Genomic DNA, 23,548 nt, shown 5'->3' with positions numbered 1-23,548 from the left:
TCTGCTAGCAGTTTCACCTGTCAGTAAAACAGGATCCCCTGCAACCATGGAACAAACCCCAGCAGAAGCAGCCCTTACTCCAGACCATAAAGAAATATTTTTATTTTTTTAAAAAGTCTGCTAGTATAAGGCAGAAAATTTGAAAGCACAGAATACTATGGACAGCTATAGAGAAAAATAAAAATAATTAGGCTTTGTTTTATTATTGTTTTTGCCTTTGAAGTAAAGGGAAAGTGCTTGAAGACTTAAGCATTGACTGAAAATTAATAAAGAATATTTTCAGTGACTATTAGCAAATGAATCAGCATGTTTGGAATATTATACTGTTAGAGCTGATTTAAATGCGATGAATTTTTATGACAAATTATTTTGAATATTATATAGATGCTTTTGTAGAGTTATTCACTGTTACCCTTCATATGGAAAAAAACAATCTATTTTCCATCTTACTTGCACTTCATACTCATAATGCAGCAAATAGTTGACTCAATATACGCTCAATTATTCCCACTTTGCATCCAACATATAACATCCACCAGATCAAGCAAAATATGCATTCAAATATAACACTTTCAGCTACAGAATGCTTACAACTGCAATAACAAAAATAATAAAAGTAATTCTATATTCCAATAATGGAAGAACATTTGCCCAAAGTAAAGTCATTTTAAACTGAGAAAAGTGCTTTGAGATTACTGTGATACTTTTTCTATCAAAACAATATTTTCTCTTTTAAAACCTGCTAATATAATTTACAAATTACAACTAGTTAGGATATGTTTCTTCCATAGTATAGGCTTCAAACACAGTGATTATATTCAATGGGTGCTTTGCACCTTTTTCACTGATGTCATGCAATGAAAAGAGTTATTTGAGAGGCAAAAATATAAAAATCTTCTTTGAAATCTTTTCTCATTAATTTATTGAAGAAAAATTTAACTCCAAATAATATTAAAAATGTTCAGAATTTAACATAATCCATCTGGCTCAACGTTTATTCTATATTGTGCATTCTTTAAGACGACAGATGTCTGAAACTCCAATGAGTGGAATTTTTCTGCCTTTTTATCTAATCAAGAGGAGTTTTAGGAGAGCTTTCTCTGAAAAAATAACAGAGCAGACACTATAGACAGCTGAAGGCATCTCATGTCACCCCAGAAAGAAAATGTAGATACTAGCTTCTTTTACGTATCCTGTGATCTTAGGCCTGAAGGAGTTTGTGGTTGACACAACAGAAGGAAAAGAAGACATCCAGAGGGATCTTGACAGGCTGGAAAGGTAGGCCCAGGTGAACCTAATGAGGTCCAACACTGCAAAGTGTAAGGTCTTGCACTTGGGCTGGGGAAATCCCAGACATATACACAGACTGGGAGAAGAGCTCCTTGAGAGTAGCCCTGCTGAGAAGGACCTTGCTGTCACAGTAGATGAGAAACTTGACATGAGCCAGCAGTGTGCTCTTGCAGCTCGCAGGGCCAATGTTATCCTGGGCTCCATCAGAAGAGGGGTGGCCAGCAGGGACAGGGAGGTGATTGTCCCTCTCTACGCTGCCCTTGTGAGGCCCCATCTGGAGTCCTGTGTCCAGATTTAGGACGTGCAATACAAGAAAGATGTGGAACTGTTGGAGAGGGTTCAGAGAAGGGCCACAAAGATGATTAGATGGCTGGAGCACCTCCCCTATGAGGAGAGTCTGAGGGAGCTGGACTTATTCAGCCTGGAGAAGAGAAGGCTGCAGGGGGACCTCATTGCAGCCTTCCTGTACCTAAAGGGAGATTAGATATTAGGGGGAAGTTCTTTACAAAGAGATTGGTGAGGTGCAGGAATGGGCTGCCCAGAGAGGTGGTGGATGCCCCATTCCAGAGGTGTCCAAGGCCAGGTTGGATGAGGCCCTGGGCAACTTTGTCTAGATCACCCCTGGAGGCTGGTGGCCCTGCCTGTGGCAGGGGGGTTGGAACATTATGATTCTTGGCGTCCCTTCCAACCCAGACCATTCTATGATTCTACACGTAGTGTTACTTACTGAGTTTAATTTATAGGCGTATATGAAAAAGTGCCCCAAGACTCCCAAGCAGTTTTTTGTTTGTCATTTTTTAGAGATACTTCATTGTCCTACTTCTTGAGGTACTTTTCATGCAATATTTTTCAGCTCAAATATGACATGTATTCTCTATCAGGAAAGTATGGAGCATTACTAATGTGAGATCCATAGATTGGACTACACTGCATGCTTTTAATTGAAATCTTAACTTATTTTCCCTGTGGCTGATGATCATCAGAGTGAGCTGTCGATTCTAAATGTGAAGGGAGAACTGAGTACCAAAGGTCAACTATTTCAGTACAAATCAATTAAAGTAATTAGATGGATAGAAATCCTTATTTATAGCCCTTCCTACAGCAATATGCATATCAGTTTTAGGTGGACAATAATAGATTAACGTACAACAAAGGAGAAATTTGTAATTGACATTGTTAATATAAAACACTTCATTAAATTATTAATATCATCATGAAAAATGAAGCAGTCAAGATCTTAATAGTCAGTGTACAAAGGAAGTTACCTGCTGATTTTCTTGGTAATGGAAAAGTATACAAGTTTAAAACAATTGTTTTTTTAAGAGGTCACAGACCTGCTTGGCCAGAAAAACATAACCTAGGATGTTTCTTGCTTTTCAGAAAGACAGTGAACTACATCCTCGTTTGTCTTCTGCTGCTCAAACACAAGTTCTGGTACCACCTTCAAGCTACCAGATATTGCTTTCAGAAAACCTATTTCTGCTTTCTCCTATGTCCTTTAAACAAGGAATTAACTTCCCATAAACATCTTCATTGCTATCTTAAGACATTCTCCCAAACTGAAAAACTGAAAACTTGCTTTTTTGGTGCTGCTAGAGAACCCAGGCCAGCTGGATAGCTGGAGTGAGTTGTAATTTCTTCATATTTTTTCTTGTACTCAGCAGACGACTTTGGTCTGTTTTACACGGTTACCTTGCTAGACAGGATTATGCCTCTTTGCAGGGGATCCTGTTTTACTGACAAGTGAAACCACAAGCAACCATGGAACAAACCCCAGCAGAAGCAGCCCTTACTCCAGACTGGTGTTGTCTGATGTGGGGCAGAGTCCTGCACTTGGGGCATAATAACCTCATGCAATGCTACAGGCATGGGGAAGAGTACACCACTAAAATATGTTCCTAAGCACCACCACATTTACATGTCTTTTAAATAGTTCCAAGGATGGCGATTTAACCAACTCTCAGAGCATCCTGTTCAAATGCTTGACAACCCCTTTGGTGAAGAAATTTTACATATTATCCAATTTAAGCTTCCTCTAGCACAACTTGAGGCCATTTTGTCTCGTTCTATCACTTGCTACTTGGTAGAAGAGACCAACCACCACCTGGCTACAACCTTTCTCAGGTAGCTGTAGAGGGTGAAAAGATCTCCCCTCAGCCTGCTCTTCTCCAGACTAAACAACCCCAGTTACTCAGCTGCTCCTCATAAGACGTGCTCTAGACCCTTCACCAGCTTCATTGCCCTTCTCTGGACACACTCCAGCACCTAAATGCCATGAGGGGCCCAAAACTGATCACAGTACTTGAGATTCAGGCTCACCAGTGCCTAGTACAGGGGGACTATCACTTCCCTAGCCCTGCTGGCCACACTATTCCTGGTACAAGCCAGAGTGATATTGACCCTCTCGTCCATATTCTGCCTGCTATCGACCAACCTGTAGGTCTTTTTCTGCCAGGCTGCTTTTCAAGCCCTCTTCCCCAGGCTTGCTAGCTGTTGTATAGGGCTGTTTTATCATTAAAATGCAGATTATATGTATAAGAAGAAAAACTGTTCATCTGAAAAGAAAGGAGGCTACTGCCTAATGTCACCTCACTAGGCAAAGCTTTCATCAAGGCATAAATACATTTCAGTATTCAAACAGCTTCCCTGTCTTCAAGCATACATAGACAGAAGACATGGAAAAGTAAGAGAAAGTAGACATTTATTTAAGAGAATCTTATGCAAACAATTTTAAGACCATATTATCACTTTTTATAGGTCATGATAAATTTAGACATCTCTTCATGTTTGGATAGAAAGAATCTGTCGCATTTTTCATCAAAGTATGGAAGTACCATGAGCAATAAAGGTTTTTCTGGAATAATGAAATATGAATATAGCTTTCTGAAAAAGATAATGTATTAATAAAAGAGAAAAAACTCAGATTTTCACAGGTTTATGTAATCTCCAAATTAAGAATAATTTGGAGAGGAAACTGCTGTACAGTGTATAACTTGTTTAAAGATTTTTTTCAAAATTTTCTTTTATTGTAAGGGAATGTCCACAGTTTGAAGCTATGCAAGTAAACAGAGATCAAATTAACATTCAATGCACTGAGTACAAGAGCAAGAAATTCTAACAATGCTTAATCAAAATAATAAAATAATCTAAAAGTTTACCATTTAATATTTAGTTTTTGAGAAGAATCAGCTTTAGTTTGACATAGAAATTTGCCTTAAAGCTTTTGATTAGTACGGAAATATTTATGATTCACAGCTAAAGTAAAGCTTTCTTTAAATTGCAAGGTTAATTAAAGGTTACCTCAGATAATCTACGTTTTTCTGTTCCCTGTGATACACAATCTTGCATTTCATGCCAATTCTGCGTTTATGTGTCCAGTGGAACCAGACAGTGTTTCATCCCCCTTAAAATATGCCTCGTGGGTTTTTTTGTTTGTTTATAGAGGCAGCTAATGTATTCTTCCCTACTCTTAATCTCTAGCTCTCTGTGGTTTGCTTTAGTGTTAGCTAAATATTTTACAACGCACTCTCCACCTTGGATTGCATCTTGGAGATTTTTATGTAGCTTTATTTTCCCTTAGGAATCCTATGAATTAATCACTGGATGTATTGTCAGTGTAAACAGATATTGCTAGCAATTAAACAATCCTTACACATACAGAGTGAAATTCATTCTTGTACTCCGGACAAATACACTGTCAAAGCACTTCTTAAACATTTATTTAATATTTAAAGTAGTACAAAAGTCTACAGACTGTTGGGGGGGAGGGGGGAATTTAGAATTTGTGCTGCTCCTGAAGTGCTTTCAAAAAAATTAAAGCAAATTTACCCCCCCCACACACACACCTTGTTATGTACTTCTGCTTGGAAACAATAGGTCAATGAAAAGGTACAAACTAAAACTGTAACTTGTCTTCTTTCTTTGGTAGGTACTAATAGAGGTGAATGCACAAACCTTTCAAAATATGTAAAATTCTTCCAGCCTTTAAAATGAAACAAATTACAGTGCACTGAACAGGGACTTTTGTATTTGCATAGGGTAAATCCGCAACACAGACACATCTGAACAAAATTTTCCTAAATTAGAAATAACTTTGCTGTACTAAACCTTTAATACTCCACAGTCACTTCAAGATTCTTTGTTTCTATGTTCACTTTTAACCATAGGATCTAGTGGCTGCTTGCGTGCATTTAGTTCCAACAATAAACCTATTCTGGTGGTAAGCCTGGCAACCTCAATAAGTATTTGTAAATTCAAAGGAAAGCCATCAAAAGGATGTAGTCATTGAGACCGATTAGCAGCTCCTTGAAGGACATAGACTTGAGCTGTTTGTGTATTCCTTTCACATGATGAGTTTTGCATGGCGAAAACTCTTCTGGTGGAGAAGTGAGGGCCTTAGTCTGCTAAGGGGGGAGGGGTGGAGTAAGGTTTTAAGATCTGGTCCCACTTCTCATTACGGGACTCTGGTGTCACTGGGTGTGCAGGGAAATGTCATAAATGAGCAAGTTTTCTTTCCTTTATTCTGTGCTGAGTCTGTTTTGCCCGTGCCACTAATTGCAGAATGATCTCTCCCTGTCCTTATCTCAACTCCTAAGCCTCTCAATATATATTTTCTCCCCTGTCTAGCTGAAAAGTGGAGGGATAGAGTGGCTTTAATGTGTGTCTGGTATCCAGCCAGGCTCAAACCACCACAAATGGAAAAAGAGAGGATGTACATCTGATCGCCAAGAAAGTGCAAATTATTTAAAAATAGTAACAGCACTTCTAAGATAATTCCCTAACACAACACTTTTGTTACCCACAGAAAGTGAAAAAATGCATTTTAATTTCCAGCCCTTATCGGATGCAGGGAGAACATTAGTGACAAGGGATGAGGAAAAGGCTGAGGTCCTTAATTCCTTCTTTACCTCAGTCTTTAATAGTAAAGATGGATACTCCCTGACAACTCATCCTCAGGAACTGGCTGACAGGGAGGGGAAGAATAACAAAGTTCTCGTGGTCCAGGAAGAAATGATTAGTGACCTGCTTGGCCAGTTAGATGCCCACAAGTCAATGGGGCCAGATGGGAATCTCCTGATTCAACCCTTTTCCATCATCTATCAGCAACCCTGGCAGAGTGGGGAAGTTCCACTCGACTGGAGGCTGGCAGATGTTACCTCCATATTTAAGAAATGTCGGAAGGAGGATCTGGGGAACTACAGGCCTGTCAGTCTTACCTCAGTCCTGGGGAAGATCACGGAGAGGGTCATCTTGGGAGCTACCATGCAGCACATGCATGATGGCCAGGGGATCAGGCCTCATCAACATGGGTTTAAAAAAGGTAGATCCTGTCAAACTAACCTGATCACCTTCTATGACAAGGGGACCCGCTTAATGGACAAGGGAAAGGCTGTGGATGTGGTCTACCTGGACTTCAGTAAAGCCTTTGACATGGTTTCTCACAGCATTCTGACTGAGAAACTGGCTGCCACTGGCCTTGACAGGTGAACCCTCAGCTGGGTTAAAAACTGGCGGGATCACTGGGCCCAAAGGGTGGTGGTAAATGGAACAAAATCCAGCTGGAGGCCGGTCACGAGTGGCGTCCCCCAGGGCTCAGTCTTGGGTCCAGTCTTGTTCAATATCTTTATCAATGACCTTGATGAAGGGATTGAATGCTCCCTCACTAAGTTTGCAGATGACACTAAACTGGGAGGAAGTGTCAATCTGCCTGAGGGTAGGGAGGCTCTTCAGAGGGATCTGAACAGACTGCACCATTGAGCTGACACCAATGGGATGAAGTTTAACAAGTCCAAGTGTAGAGTGCTGCACATGGGACATAACAACCCCATGCAGCGCTACAGGCTTGGGGGAGACTGACTGGAGACCTGTCAGGCAGAGAAGGACCTGGAGGTGTTGGTTGACTGCAGGCTGAATATGAGCCAGCAGTGTGCCCAGGCAGCCAGGAAGGCCAATGGCATCCTGGCTTGTATCAAAAACAGTGTGGCCAGTACGTCTAGGGAAGTGATTGTGCCACTGTACTCAGCATTGGTGAGGCCACACCTCGAGTATTGTGTGCAGTTCTGGGCTCCCCACCATAAGGACATTGAGGTTTTTGAACAAGTCCAGAGAAGGGCTGGAGGGCAAATGATATGAGGAACAGCTGAGGGAGCTGGGGATGTTTAGCTTGGAGAAGAGAAGGCTAAGGGGAGACCTTATCATCACCTACAACTACCTGCAGGGAGGTTGTAGAGAGGTGGGCGATGGTCTCTTCAGCCAGGTGACAGGAGATAGAACAAGGGGAAATGGCATGAAGCTGTGCCAGGGAAGGTTTAGATTGGATATTAGAATTGATTTTTTTTTCTGAAAGAGTTGTCAGGGCCTGGAACAGGCTGCCCAGGGAGGTGGTTGAGTCACCTTCCCTGGATGTGTTGAAAAAAAGGGTAGATGAGGTACTTAGGGATATGGTTTAGCTTAGGATGGGAATAGTTGGACCTGATAATCTTAAACATCTTTTCCAGCCAGCCTTGTGATTCTGTGATTCTGTTATTACATGAATAAGGCGCTACCTCATGGTTTACTAAGTTTTAGAAACATGATAATTTTAATTTTCAATTTCAACAATAGATTTTATGGATGGGCGGATGGGAATCTAATTGTCTAAGTTTATCTAACTTAAAATTTTAACAAAATAATCCTAAATAGTGTTTCCATCAAATGCTTGTAAAAGCTAAAATGATGACATATAAAGGTGAAAAAAAAGACCTTGCTGTGATGAGATGAAATATTAAGGCAATATTTATAGTTATGTTTGGATATAGAGATACCTTTCAAATTTTGTTAAATTACTACAGGTGAGAAAGAGTAGAAAATTGCCTATAAACTCAAAATAATACATAAGAATATTTGCTAAGATTCTCAAAGCAATGTAGATGTCTAGGATTTAGTCCCATTTTCAAAGAATTCAAGAAATGCTATTGATCCCTGTGGTGCCCCATTATTTTGTGGGCTCCAGCTAGACTGCATTGCTGATAACCACTTCCTGGGCCCACATATTCAGCTGGTGTTCAGCCCAGCCACTGCCTGGTCAATCAGCCCATACTCCAACAGCTTCTCCTGGATGATCTTAGAGGATACAAAGGCTTCCTGAAGTCCTGATAGACAATAGCCACTGCTCTCTTCTCATCCACCACCCATGATCCCTGGAATTATTTCCTTTCCTCTCTGTTATCTCAGGTATGTTCTTCCCCGAACAAACTTCATCTATCACTTTCTCTGCATTTGCCCCTTTTCAGAAACATAAGAGCTGTATCTCCAGTCCCCCCCAACATCCCATAGGTTTGCTTATTACCTTGAGACTCATGGTCTTGTTTTGCTCCTTATCAGTTACAGTATTCTAGCTGACCCTCTCCTTGGGTGTGCCTGAGATGTTCCTCAGTGGCCCAACAGTCCAGAGTGTTTGAGACTTTTGGCCTTTGATATTGCTTCTGTTGTCTCCTCTTCATTAAAGTTTGTTATCTAGGTGTTTAATTTTATATTTTTCCTCCCTCTTGTCCTAGTGTTTTAAGGATAGACTAGGTAGCCTTTCATTCCACATGACATTACAGCTCATGTAAGTGCAGAGTTTTTCCCTGGAAAGCATCTGAGAGTAATAGCTCAAACAATGTCTATCTGATTTCTTTGTTGGATGGGTTTCTCTTCTTCATTCACTATAGTATGACCTAGGGAGACTAGGCTTCCTAAATGTAGCCTTTGGGAATATTGCTTTTATTCTCAGTGAAAGTCAATGGCACCTATATACCTCAGTCAGGTTTAGAAGTTGGAATCAGCCTCTATTTATAATCATTTAGTCTATTTATAATCATTTAGCTTTCCAATAACTTTCAAAAAATAGAAAGATCCATTTTATAGGTGTCATAAATGTCAATAGCATATAGGTCCAATATGCGTTTATTTTAATTTATCATTATATAGTATATATATTGACAGTATAAAGAGGTTAGCCTCTTTGAGCAAACTGGACAATGTATTGTATAAATTTCCAGTAACTGAGAATAGTAGTTAACTGATTAGAATGCAAATATTAACTAAGTTACAGGAAAAAAAATTGCATATTATTATTGCTTTCCATACAGCTAAAATATTTCAGCATTACAGACTAACCTCACAGTTTTATCCTACAGGGTGTTTTAAGGATGAAGATCTGAAATTTCAAATAAAGGTTCACAGTCAAAATAATGTGACGATATCACAATGCAGCCCTGTAACATCATCAAATGGTGAGCAGTAACACACATCTTGGTAGACTAGTCAATGACTTATTCCAGCCTGCAAAAAATTAAACTGGAATGCTTTGCCTAATCTTTTCATAAAGTCATCAGGAAGAATTCCTATTAAGAATTAGAAAGAAGAAATACATGACATGATCATTATAAAGCATTGGGGTTTTCTATTACTAACAGCAATAAGTCTAAAGAGAAAATATACCAGCAAGCAACCCTATTATAAATTTACATGCAAGATTCTAATAAAACATATAAATGCATTACAGCAACCTATGTGGGAAACAAATAATCTGCAAGCATTGGCACTGTAACAGATGTAATGGGATTACAGTTGGAACCAGCACTGAAACACCATGACAGACAAACTTAGTCTCCATATGTACATCAAGTGAATAAGGTATGAAAACTTAAAATACAGTAGAGAAAAATCAGCACAATTGATTTTAGAAGTCACCACAAAAGACTTTTCTCAGGTAAGCAGAAACATCTATTACATTTCAAAGTAGAATTAGTTTGCCAAGCACTTAGGGGAGAGTACACATGGGTAACAATAAGAAAAGACTTGTCATGTCTTGAATTATTTTGCTTTTATTGCCAATTTCTATTTCAAAAATTATTTGCCTTTACATAGACATGGACTACAGCAGGAATTTTTAAGTAAGGAAGATTTTGGAAACAATCAAGGCTGTCTAAGCTGTAGATACCTTTCCAGAAGAATTTATAATAGTTCTTTTTTGCTACACTGTAAGTTAGTGCTGTCATATAAGTAAATTTTTAAGTATGAATAGCGCAGAACAGAAAGATTTATTCAAAGTCATCTAGTTGGTATATAGAGCTTTACTGTAAATACAGTTAGTGTCACTCTCTTGAAGCCTGAGGTTATAGTTTTCATTTCTAAAACTTCTCTATAAAGAAAAGATATTGAATCAATAAGCCTTGTCATTTCATGGGAATTTGCATTCTGTGGGTTTTATGTTCCTATCTATGGTTTTTGCATTACTAAATGACAATGAATGTCAATCATGATAGTAGAGAAAATATCTTTGCTTACCTGAAATTTCCCTTACTTTGAAATAAAGTCCATAGAATTGTTATTCTGTGATGTTTGAGCCAGTGTTGCACAGCAAGACAAGACCTATCAGTCACCAGTAGGAAGGGCATATTTTGGAATACATTTCCAGGAATATGGCTTCCAGAGCAAAAATATTTCTACCTAGTTTTGATGGAAAATAGCTTGAGGGAAATAGGCTGCAGTATCTACTAATGAAGCATATGGGAAACTCAGCTCTGCAATAATATACAAACATATTTTTATGTCAGTGCCCATCCCTATTTGATTTGAAAACAGGTAGCATTTGTGGACCTCATTACTGAAGAAAGTCAACTTCAAGTAATTATATTTCATTTGCCTTCAAACTAGAGTCCACAGATCTATGACACAGGAGTCTCTACTGTGCTGCGCACACTGATCACATCAGGCACCATTCTGACACTTTGGCCTCCTAATTTCAGCAAGAAAAGACTATGCTTCTATTATGTACTTCTTGCATGTGTGCAGTTTAGAATTGGTGGTGTTTTGTATACAGAGACTTCTGTTTTGAGACTTTCTGAACATTATTCGAACATTAGATAAATTTCGGAATTGTCACCTCTGCTCTGTGTATTCAGATTTCAAAACTCTGAAGTGTCCTAAAATAAGGTTTTAACTTAAATTTCTAAATTGGTCTGTACAGAGTACAGAGACTTCCTAGGCATACTTCCAAAATTTTACTCTTGTCTGAAGGAAGTTTACATTTTTGATAGTTACTATTTTAGTATTTGATTCCTAACGTCTATTTGAGCTGCTGGCCCTCCTATCGTACAAGGAAATACCATAAAGGGACATCTGGAAGGATTAGAGTATATTTTTGGCCTCATCTTTTTTGTATTAATTTCATATCCCTTCCATATAAATGAGCAAGGTCCTGAGGATTATCTCTCTGCAACCTTCCATGAGGATGAAAAACAAAAACATAGAAATTTTATTATTCATATGTTTACATTTTTATCATATCCTCTAAGCGAGTGAACTTGAGTAGAGAACTGGCTCTAAAAATATTTTCAAACATCCATCCTTCTCATTGTTCCCAAGGCTGAACTTTTTTGTCTCCCTTCTTCCAATTTAGCACCATAGGCTCTCTCAAAGGAGGAAAGACTTTCCCAAAAGCTCTGATCCTTGTTGCTGTATGGGTTCTGTGTAGATCAGATATTTCTACGCTTCTGCTTTTAGCTGTCAGTATGGAATACAAATTGAGTTTCTGCAAGCTATAGCAAGTGACAGCAGGGAAAGGCTGTTTCTTTCAAAAGTCTTTTGAGAATGACTGATGCTGAATTTCTCCATCCTCCATTCTTTGTTTTCTGCCAGTGAGTTTCCGTGAAGCAGAATGTTAGTGGGAATAAACTTAGTGGGTTGATGTGGGCAGCAGAAACAAGGAGACTCATCCATTTGACATGCTCCTTAATGAGATTTACATTTACTTGACTTCAGCAATCTCCATTACTTCCTCAAAGGAAAAAGCAAGTAGGTGCTCTAAAATTGAAAATTGTTCTTGACTCTGACTAACTTCCAAGTTATTAAAATTTAACTCTTTTTAATGGAAGATATTCTTTCATTTATGCTCATTATTAGCCAGTAGAACCAACTTTGAGGACAAATCCTCTGCAGAAAGGGTGGAATTTTTAAACTCCATTATTACTTTCATTTTTTTTTTAATGCACATACACTCCCCAAAGATGACTGACACTAAACAGCATTGGAACAAGGAAAAGAAAGAGAATAAATAAACACAGGAGAAAAACTGTCAGATTTCAGGTTATGGAAGATACTTTCATTTTCTTCATAAGTTTATGTGACTCAGTTGTGTCTCTTCCTTATGCTCTTCGGGATCACTTAACTCCTGGCAATGGGGTAGAGCAGAAGAAAATATTGAAGGTGCAACGAGAATCAGAAAGCCTGATATTGAAACCAAAGAAGTTAAAAAAATCACAGTATATTGCTGATAGTAACAATAAGGATTTAAATCTGTCTGGTTCCATTTGTAATTTTGCTATCACTGGTAACAACAGAAACAGGAAAAAAAGTGTCACCTGGTGCTAGTAAAGGATAATATAGACAAGATTTCACTCAGACAAAAAAACAGATGTGAGATGAAGAATTCTAAAAAGGAGCAAACCTCTACCCCAGCAGGTACAAGGCATGGTACTTGGCCAAAACACTTGTTTTTTGTAGAATCAGAACTACCCATTATGTTATTGATGATCATTCACTAACACAGCAAAAACAAATATCAGCTGCTGCTATTATTTTAAGCTCTAAAAAGTGATGGTTCAGACTAAAAAAATAGCACCAACTCTCTTGTGCTTAGTCATTTAAAACATTGCTTGACCTTTGAGTGAAAGCCTTGCTCTAGGAGAGTTTGCAAAATTTTGAAATCTGAATACAGAGTGATGGTGACAATTCTGAAATTTACCTATGGGCTGTGTAAATGTTCAGAGGTCTCAAAACAGAAATGTCTGTTTAGAAGACAAAACCTGTTCTTCAGTATAGATATTGCAAGGAAAAGAAAGGTCTCTTACTTATGTACTCTGCTATTTTTCTAGTAGGATTTTCCATCACAATTCCCTTTGCAAAGATTTCTGCACCAGGTTATTTATACAGTTACATTGAGATAATTGTGACTATGGCCACCACATGACTACTGAGCTTACTGAAAGCACAAGTGGCAAATGGTGACCTTTACTATTTCTGGGAACTTACTTCTGTGGAGCCTATAGAATAAAACTCTGTCCATCTCTTCCCTTCTCGCCCAGCTATCTCCTTACTCCATGCCTAATCACTATCTGCGAAATTTCATGACATGTGGCTTAATCCCTCCAACACAAACTGTTCTATGATTCTAGAAACAGAAGATGGTCAAAGAAGATTAAAGGAACTCTGGTCAAATGGGCAGATCCCAAAGAAGAATCACTCATTCATGTAGTATTTAGTGTGCCTGTGATAGTGCTAAAAGGATAACATAAATACAATCTTTACTCTGCTAGGTGCAGTTTAGTCGAGCTTCATATTCCATAGCTATAAGAGTTTTTTGGGGTTTTTTTAACTATTCAAATACATCCAGAGATTGTCTTCTACAATTATGCTGTAGGTCTTCAGTGCTAGCTGAAGGAATACAGATTCCTCATGGTTTACTAAGTTATGTGTTTGTTAATAGTAGCAATGCTCACAAAGAGGAACAGACTTAGAGATCACAGGACATGGTTTTTCATTTCCTCTGGACTGTTTCTGCAAGTCAGGTTTTAGACACTGTAAAAAGAATGTTATGAACATGCTGTGGCAATAAAGGTTCAAGCTTGTAAAGATAAATAAAAAATATAGTTTGAAGTAAATAAATCTTAAAACTTTCCCTTTCAGAGTATGAATTGTAGCAGGCAGGTCTGTCATCATGTAAGGAGTTGTTCATAAAAAACTGAGGTCAACTGTTCTGTAGAAAATGTTCCTAAAAAAGGATATAACAGGTTCCATCTCGAAGAAAAAGGTATCCTTTTGTGTCATATTGCTCAGCTTTCCACTAAAAATTCACAGGTTTACTTTTTTGCTTTCTTTACAGCTATAGTTCTCTCAGAAAATAGCTATTTATCTAAGTGAAATAAATTGCAAGAACATATCAATTTGGACAGATATATTACTGAAATAAGTTCTTAAATACCAATATAATCAGTGAAAAGCATCCTAGAATACCCAGAAGCTTATCTATATCTGGTATTCACATAAGATGTGGGAGATGGGTATTCATGCCCATGTTCTTTTTAATTTACAGGTAACTTTACTAAGCATAAAAGAAAGACTAATTCTAGAAGTCATCAGTGAGAGCATCAGCTTGCACTGTGAAAGTCACTGGTTAAAGGCCCTGCTCCAGTTTGTGTTTTTCTGTTTACAGAGGTCGAAGAGGTAATGGGAACATCAAGACTATGGAGAATCCACTTAAAACTACACTGGTATTTAGAAAACTCATCTGTGGTTGGAAAGATCGAGGATGAGATTCTGGAAAAGCATAAACTGACAATTAGTGACAAATCCTCAATACACATTTTAAACACTACATTACCAAATATTACCTTCCTGCTTAGTTTTGTTCTTAGGTTGTGTTTCATAGACAGGCAGTGCATGTCCTCATCTTAACATTAAAATATCTAATATTAAAATGTACTATTCATTCTAATATTATGACATCTAAAATGCTTTATTCCATTCAGACACTTATTTTAAGATGAAAATAATCATATCTCAAACTGCTGTAAATTTAACACAGAATTCCTATGGTATAGGATTTTGTAGAGAGGGTGGTAGAGGATACTGAATCCATACCCAGTGAGTACCGATCTAATGCTTACCCAAACTGTACTTTCCTTTCGGACAAAAGCCTTGTGCCTTGTGGGACTGATGTATACATGTTGTGAACCTCTGAACCTCGTCAGAGCTTTCTGAATATCGTAATTTTTTCCTGCTTACAGCACATGTATCAGGCTGCTATGGTATGGCACTGCTCTGGAAGGGGCTGATTCACACCAGTATGTTGTAAGGATCATGTGGCTCAGAGTTCCACAAACAGGTTTCAGCAATGTGTAGCCCATCCAGAGACTCATCTGGGGTTGTAAAGCCATACAGCCTTGGATTACCTTGGGCCCCATCTCAGAAGAGGCAGCCCATGGGGAGCTGTGTAGGTAGCTCAGTCTTGAGTTGTCCTGCAAAACGAGACTAAATGGGCAGCGCTGCATAATTCAAGGAACCGAAACCTGTGTTGAGCCTTGAATTCCTTCAACAAACAATATGCCCTGAGTCCCAGTCAAGCCACTATTCAGCTGTCTAGCAGTAAGATAAAGGCCAGCCAGAGGGTCTCCATTTGGCCTTAACGGGCCAAGACAATGCAAAGAGATGCAACAGATAGGGCATAAGATAAGGGGAATCACTGCTAATGACACACATGGAAGGTGGCATTGTCCACTAAGGCACAGCCCTGCCCACTGTCATATACATCAGACAAAAAAATCAAATAAAACCCCTTGGAACCACTTCCCTAACTCTGCGGGGAGACTCTTCCCCTCGGACAGGATGCTGGCTGAGGTAACATACTGAGAACCTTTACCAGAGAAATGGGTAAGTGAATATTTGCTATGCTTTAAGTTTGTAGTCTCTGGTAATTAACTAACACACATGTAGTATTTAGTGCGCTTGTGATAGTGTGTCCTGTGAATCTGCTGTGGTTGTTATACTGAACCTTATGAATTGCCTGCGGGCGATAACACTGAATTCTGTGACTGTTGTATTGACAGTAGTGTATTTTGTGAATCTTTTGTGATTGTAATAAGTACAGTCTAATAAGTACTTCTAAACAGCAGTAGTGCATCTCTCCATTGTATCCATGAAACCTGCAGTAGTGACGTATTGAATGCACGTGGTTAAAAAGGAAATTATTATTTTATTATTTATTTTTAAAACCCTGTACTCCAGTGTCTTTCTGTCACACATGTTTCTGACCTTTATGGGTTGATAAGGTTCTCTGCAAGGCAAATAGGAATCTCCAGCCACCAAGGACCAAAAGCAGCCACCAAGGACCAGAAAAGCTCAAGGCATTTGAAACATGCACTCTGAAATGAATGGTTTAAAACCTTTACTTACATACCGAAGCTATTGTATTTAAGCTGTGTAGATTAATGCAAATATAATATGAATAAGTAAAAATTTATCTCACATACAGAATACTACTGACTATATATTTCCGAATTTTGGTATAAACACATATAACTAGAGTAAACACATGGGTTTGTAAGTTAATGACAACGTAAGAGCATGATGCAACAGAGATAAGAGCATCTATCTCCTAAACAGATAAAACCACCAAACCATCCTTTTCCAGCCCTGTAGTTACTTCAAAACTTTATTACTTTTCCCCCATTTTTTCTTGTACAGTCCATTGTCTAAAACTGTCTTAAGTGTCTCAATTAATGCTTATTTCCCAATTAAACACATCTTATTATTCCACATGTCCATATGACATCAATTTCATATCAAAGTTGCACTTCAGTCTCTAATGATTTTGAATGGGTTTGAAAATAACCAATACTTACAACTTAAAAGTGAAAAATTAAATTAAATTAAATTTAAAAAAAAGTTTGTGTATTTTTGAGTATAAGATTTTTATAGCCCTTGGAAAAAAGAAAGGAAGCAATTTACTTCCTTTTCTTCCAAAATCAGAACCAGAGGCATCTTATGACTCATTCACTTCTGCAGTATAAAGTCAAACAAATAGTACTGAAGCCATTGCAGGCTATTTCAGTTGATAAGTGGAAAGACTACACAGAAAGGATTCTCTGAGAGATTTATTGCATAGCAGGCCTGTTTCCGTAGTGGAATTATGAGAGCTTTATGTCACACACAGAATTAATAGAAACTACCTTTTTTAATGTGAAAAGTTCACTGAAACCTAAGGTAAAAACTCTGTGAATTACTTTTCTTTTGCAGATCAGTAAGACTACTTGGAAAGATTGATGTATATTTATAAGTAGACATAAAGGAAAATAAATGAAAGAGTGGATAGAAAACTGAGCTGACTGATCAAATTCCAGCGTTTTCCTTGTAAATGCTTTCTCACAAAGTACAATACAAATATACAGAGACTGAAGATGGATCACATCTTGATTCACCAAGAAACTAGACCTGAGATCACAGAATCACAGAATGTTAGGAGTTGTAAGGGACCTGGAAAGATCATCTAGTCCATCCACCCCTGCAGGATCACCTAGACTAAATCACACAGGAATGCAACCAGGTGGGTTTTGAATGCCTCCAGAGAAGGAGATTCAACCTCTCTGGGTAGCCTGTCCCAGTGCTCTGCCACCATCACAAGGAAAAAGTTTCTCCTTATGTTTACATGGAATCTCCTGTGGTCCGGCTTGCACCTGTTGCCCCTTGTCCTATCATTGGCCATCACTGAGAAGAGCCTGGCTCCATCCTTCTGACATTCGGTCTTTGCATATTTATAGACATTAATGAGGTCATGCCTCACTCTCCTCCAGGCTAAAAAGACCCAGCTCCCTCAGCCTGTCCTCATAAGGAAGATGTTCGACTCCCTTAATCATCTTAGTAGTTCCCTGTGCTTCTTGAACTGAGGGGCCCAAAACTGGATACAATATTCCAAATGCTATCTCACCAGGGCATAATAAAGCTTGTGGAATCTTGTGTCATTCTATGTATAATAATTATGCATTGTTAAATATAATTCATTCTATTGGTAACTTTTACATTGCAAATTTTTTTGCAGCTGGACAGGCTGCTGAAGACACCACCTGTACTGCCTGCTGATGAGTGCCTTGTGAAAACTACTTGCAGATGATTTCATATTCAACATTTTAAAACACATAACCAGGATTAAAGCTATGAAAGAGATTTTTAAATACTTGTAGGACATGGCATGCAACTGCTTTTGTTATTACATTTGCAAATCTTTCCCATCCCATCTATCATCAAAATATCTGTGTATGACTTGGTACAGACCAAAGGAATCAGTTTATTTTCTAAATATTAAGACCAAGGAAAATCTTGATCAATTTCTGGCCTGACTACCTATATAGTTTCCATCAAATGTCTCCATTGAACAAGTCCTACTTGAGTATTTGAACATCATATAAAACAAATCCAAAACACATTCAGAAGTTTTTATTGGTTTCATTTCAGTGTTCAACTTCTACATATTTCTACAGTTTCAGCTTCCAAGAAGTAATGCAAAAGAGTGATCATCACTGCTGGAAAATGTTCCAATGTACCTGTTTACAGATAATATCCAAGCATTTTGTATACTTTACTTTAGAGCAAAGATTTGGGGGTGGTGGTCTGTGTTTGCTCACATTAATTTATTCACTGTCCAAGAGATGAAAACAGTCCTTTGTTGCATTTTTGCAGTAACTGGTGAAATTAGGATTGCTGAAAGTGGAAGTTTCCTTGAGAATATACACTCCATGAACATAGGGTCCTGAAGAGAGAGCTTCAGGCTGACTGAGAGAAGGTGTAGAGGTGTAGAGCAATATGCAAAAACTAAGCCAGAGAACCTTTAGAAAAAGCATGGTGCAGCTGCTGCCTTACTGAAGTAACAGATGATCATAACATTCTGAATAAGACTTTGAAGTAGAAAGATTGTTTGGATTGGGCTTTTTTTATTTGTTTGATTGGTTGGTTTTTTCTTATTTAATATATATTCTTTGACTCCATGAGAATATCAGAGTATATTTAGAGGGTTCTTAACATAAGTACAAGTCATTCCTATGTATGTCTGTAGTATACAAGGCAGCGCTGAATGAATTGAAGACAATGCTAGAGGAAAGAATCTGAAGGACTGGCTAATGCTTTGGTTTTGGTTAAGCACGAAGAGATATATTGCGTCTCTGTTTTGTACTGCAAAAGGATATGCTCTATGTTGAGAGACAATAGCGAATGGCAGGGAATGGCATCCCCAGAGGGAACTAGAGGAAAGCTAGAACAAGAAAAACATGCATTTTCCTTGCCTCTATCTTCCTCTTAGTCCCCTTCTCCACCTGTCATGACTGACCAACCTAACAGTTATTCACATTCACCGTTGCAGGTAATGGGGCTGCAAGCTCCCCAAACTCTGCAGAAATGCCTGAACTCTCCTGATTTACACAGGCAAAGGGGATTTTTATTAATTTTTGCATGTTGACCTATTCACTCAGCTAGGATCTTCATGCCTCTCACAGAAGTAAAATTTTTACAACAGCAAGATCAATGAAAAATGAAGTAACAGGAAAAGGTAATCACAGATTCAACCACTTTTAATAAATAGATGCCTCATTTTCTGCCACTTTTTTTTCGTTGGTTGATGGATGTCACACATGCAGACACAGACACCTCCTTTACACTTATGACACACAGAGGCAAACAGGCCACCATCACAAAACCCCTTCTTTTTGCAGACTGGAAATTATTATTTTTCTTTTTAATTTAGACTGTCTCCTAACTGTCCACATAATCTGCATACAGAAAGTTTGATTTGAAAGTTTGAAGGAACTTAGAATGACAAAAACCTAGTCTAATACAATCTAATATAGTGATATAGGTCCTCTGTTATCCATTCTGTTTCTGTGTCTCAGGAGTTGTGTTTATCCAATGATTTCTGATCTTTTCTGAACTCAAAAATAATACATTGCCCTCAGCCTCTGCAGCTTAACCTCTCTGAGGAGGGAGCAGGATACTTCTAGCAATGACAGCTCTCATGGTGATTCACTATCAGGGGATAAATTTAGGGGAAGCCACATGCAGTGAACCAGTCTGAAAGCTAGTTCATCTGAACCATCTCTTCTATCCACACCAAAATATGAATTTCTATATTCTAATCTGTCCTGAAGGAGAGAGACAAGGATGGAAGAGAATTCCAGGCTCTGTGTGCCAGTGCACAACGTGGACCAGTTGTCTATTGGTGGCTTTACATTATGCTTGGTATTCAGGTTGTGATTCAGATGGTTTGTCTTCATTTTAGAAATATTTTTTCTTTTATAACAGTATCTTTCGTATTAGAAGGTCCTATACCATTTCTGACAGATGCAATGAAAAATATTCCTTCAGGAGTGCTGAAAAGTTTGTCTCTGAAGTGGAATGTGACAACAGCCAAGCAGCATAAACCAGGGCCAGTGTCAAAACGTTAGGGCAGGAAGAAAAAGATGTATTGGTACTCTGCCTAAGCATAGTCTTCTGTATTGGAAACATTACTGAGATGGGCAAACTTCCAGTGATTGGCTTTTCATCCCTGAAAGTAAATTCCTCATTTAAATTTGACAAAAGGGTTGCATTGCAGAGAAGAAGATTTCCATATAAAAAGCAATCCTTCATAACTATTTTCAGGGCATTTGATTATGCCAAGAAGAATATTTTGGCAAGACAGAGAAGTGAAGAGCTATGGAAATTTAAAATATGAACATTTAAAAATTATTACAGCTGTTCATCAGGTGATAGTCAGTTTGCTCACTGACAGTTTAAAATAATCATTGATCGTTTTAAAAAGTAAAATAAATATCCTGGGAATATATCAAGAAAACATTTTGAGTGCCTGTATTTTGCTTTATGTGATTTTTTTTCATAAATTTTACAGTGAATAAAATGCAAAACCAGAACCATTCAGATATAGGGACAACTTGAAACCTACACTCAGGTTTAACACTGACCTCTTTTTTTTGTGACACTGTTTAAGTCCCTCTGTGCATTTTTACCTCAATCTACAAAATAAACAATGATTCTTCAGGATCTTTGTCTTTGTGCTTACATTGAAAGGATCGAAACAGGTTTGTGCAGAGGATTAAGTAATTAAATGTTGCTAATTTTCAAGGACAACAGGCAGCTACATATCTTTGTATGCCAATAAGCACCCTCCACACTATTTCTGTTTAATAAACACATGATAAATTGTATGCGAGCAGAATGGATATTCAACACTGCAGAGCACTGTTTCTCTTTCAAGACAAATTCTGATATGTTATGCTGACAGAAGTCCAAAAATATAATTTACTTCAAAGAAAGATGTGTTATTCTTTAATAACTCTTGTTGCCTAGTGTCTCCGTATTGTGTGACTAGCTTGTGTTCAAACTCCTATTGTACTTTTTGACTAAGAATTCATAAAAGAAATGTTGAGAGTTAAATATTGCATATATTTTTGGGTTCTTCATGGGTCACTACTGCTGCATTAAGCTCATAGGACTTTCCATCAGGTAAAATAGAGAAAGTTGTATTGGTCTTCATGAAATATGGTTGCACTTGATGTCATATTTAACACCTAATGTTACAGGTAGGCACAGAAATTTCTCCTAGGTCAGTACTCAATTTAATGATACCAGAGACATTCTTCTTGAAGATCAGATACTAGATAGAAGATACAAATCTTGAACCATTGAGGTCAGTCCTAAAATATATGGGCAAAAGTAAAAAAATAATTGAGATTTTTTTAGTCTGAATTCTGATGTGCTCTACAGGTCATCAACAGTCTACCACATTGTATATATTTAAAGCAGACATGCCATTTTCATTCTTCAAGCTTCTATGTTTCATTATATTATCTTCTATATTTTTTTAAAACAGCTCTTTTAAACTTCTAAATCATTTTCATAGAAAGTTGCTCTGAGGTCATTACGAATATTTTATAATCAGATTTCACTGAAAACCTGTCAGAAGTTCCTGGTTTTTAGAGGAAGGAGTGGTATACTGCATATCATCTGTAGTTAGTGCTAAGCAGTTTATTTGAACAACACAACTTCTTTTTGGCTTGGAAAACTTCTGCAAATAAATATTGATTTCCTTATGTTTTTTTAACAGGTTTTGCATGCTACAGATATGACTAAGAGAAGGCTATTTTTTACATTGGATCTTGGTATTTGGAAAGTTCAGTAATATATTTCAGCTGGACCTAATCAGATGAGCCATGCCTACATGTTTCTTTTCCCTGGCTAGGTTCAGAAATAGTGGCACTGCTGCACGCAGCTGGAGTTCTGCTTTCTGGACTATTAGGCATGTAGCATTTTGAATTTTTCTCAGGGCAAATTTCAAGGTTAGTAACAGTCAGACACTTAACTGTTCACCAGATGGGCAAAGCAAAAGACCATGTTACTGCAGCTTCTCCACCTTTTAGAAATTATAGTTAGGTTTTCATCACCAAATATACAGATAGATATATTATTAAGAACATAATTAATATAAGCCAGTGAACAAACAGAAATTGTTATGATTCTTCCTCATGTACTGGTTGCATTATCTGCCAAAAAATATGACAAACGCACAGAGGAGAAAATAAGCAGCTTTATGAGAACTAATTACTTCTTATGTCTTACAGATTTGTATCTGATGTTTGTTTGATTCTGACACATAAACTCTGAGTCCTTGTCTGTATAGGGGACTACTCTCTCAGAAGACCAACCTCAGATCCCAACACTTCTGTTGGTACATGTTTGCAGCCCTTTTTGAACTTCTGCCTGGACATCTACTGTCACAGAGCTTGGAGGAAGTAAGTGATCTTTGAGTCTTCTCTTTCTCTATCCAACTGGTGAATGTGCTATTATGGAAATAGATAAAATGAAGATAAATGAAATATAATAATAATAATGATTAAAAAAAAGGTCAAATTATTTCTTTGTTTTGTTCCTTAGGGGGACATGCCTTAAGTCTAAACACCATTTCACTTCCAGCAGGGTCAAATTGGAGTTTCACAGCACTTGTGTCTGGAAGAGGTAACTATACTTTTAAAAAGAAGGAAAATTTATGATTATGAACTTGTTAATGATTTTCTTTTTTTTTATTTTATTATAAAAATCTGCTATAAATTTTGCCTTATAGGGAGTCTTTCTCCTGCTTACATCACATAAAGTTTTTCTACTACTTTGTCATGATATGTATGAGCTGAGTGAAAAGCAGTCTGAGAAATCCAAGTACAAAACAATTTGCATAAATTGAACAATTTCAAAATTGACAGGAAGCAGATAAAATGAGAAGGTCATATGCTCAGTAATAACACACAGAAATTTAGCCTTCTTTATTAAATTGCCTACTATAAATGATAGAAGTAAGACAGAATAAAGATCAAAAAGATGCCTCAAGAGACCTTGTCATCTAGTCATATGCTTGATATGTTTGTATTACCTACCACTTATGTAACACTTGAGCTATGGTACAATATTGTTTTAAAGTAATACAAGCAATTTGGAATAAAAGCTTTAACCTTACATCTATTTAAATAAAATAATACAAACATAACATCTGTCTTGCCTTTCCACAATCTTTACATAGCAAGAGCTCCATGCTGTATAATTATGCTAGAAATCCAGCAACTTTTTAACGTAAATTACCAGAGCTCTCTAATAGTCTTCCTGAAGAAGAGGTGCCCCACGTGTCTAGCAAAATGACATCCACTTC

At 37.6% G+C, this 23,548-nt stretch overlaps 1 protein-coding gene across 2 annotated transcripts in view; it reads right to left on the bottom strand.

The window, feature by feature from the left end:
- The window catches only part of CNTN5 (contactin 5), a gene marked incomplete at both ends in the record, with an annotated part of 341,700 nt that overhangs the window by 249,204 nt on the left and 68,948 nt on the right, over positions 1-23,548 (bottom strand). The window lies entirely within an intron of this gene.

Source organism: Gallinula chloropus, assembly GCF_964237585.1.
Source record: "Gallinula chloropus genome assembly, chromosome: 1".
Classification (NCBI taxonomy): Eukaryota; Metazoa; Chordata; class Aves; order Gruiformes; family Rallidae; genus Gallinula; species Gallinula chloropus.
Note: the sequence above shows the minus strand (reverse complement) of the source record. Positions and strands in the feature narration are given on the sequence as shown.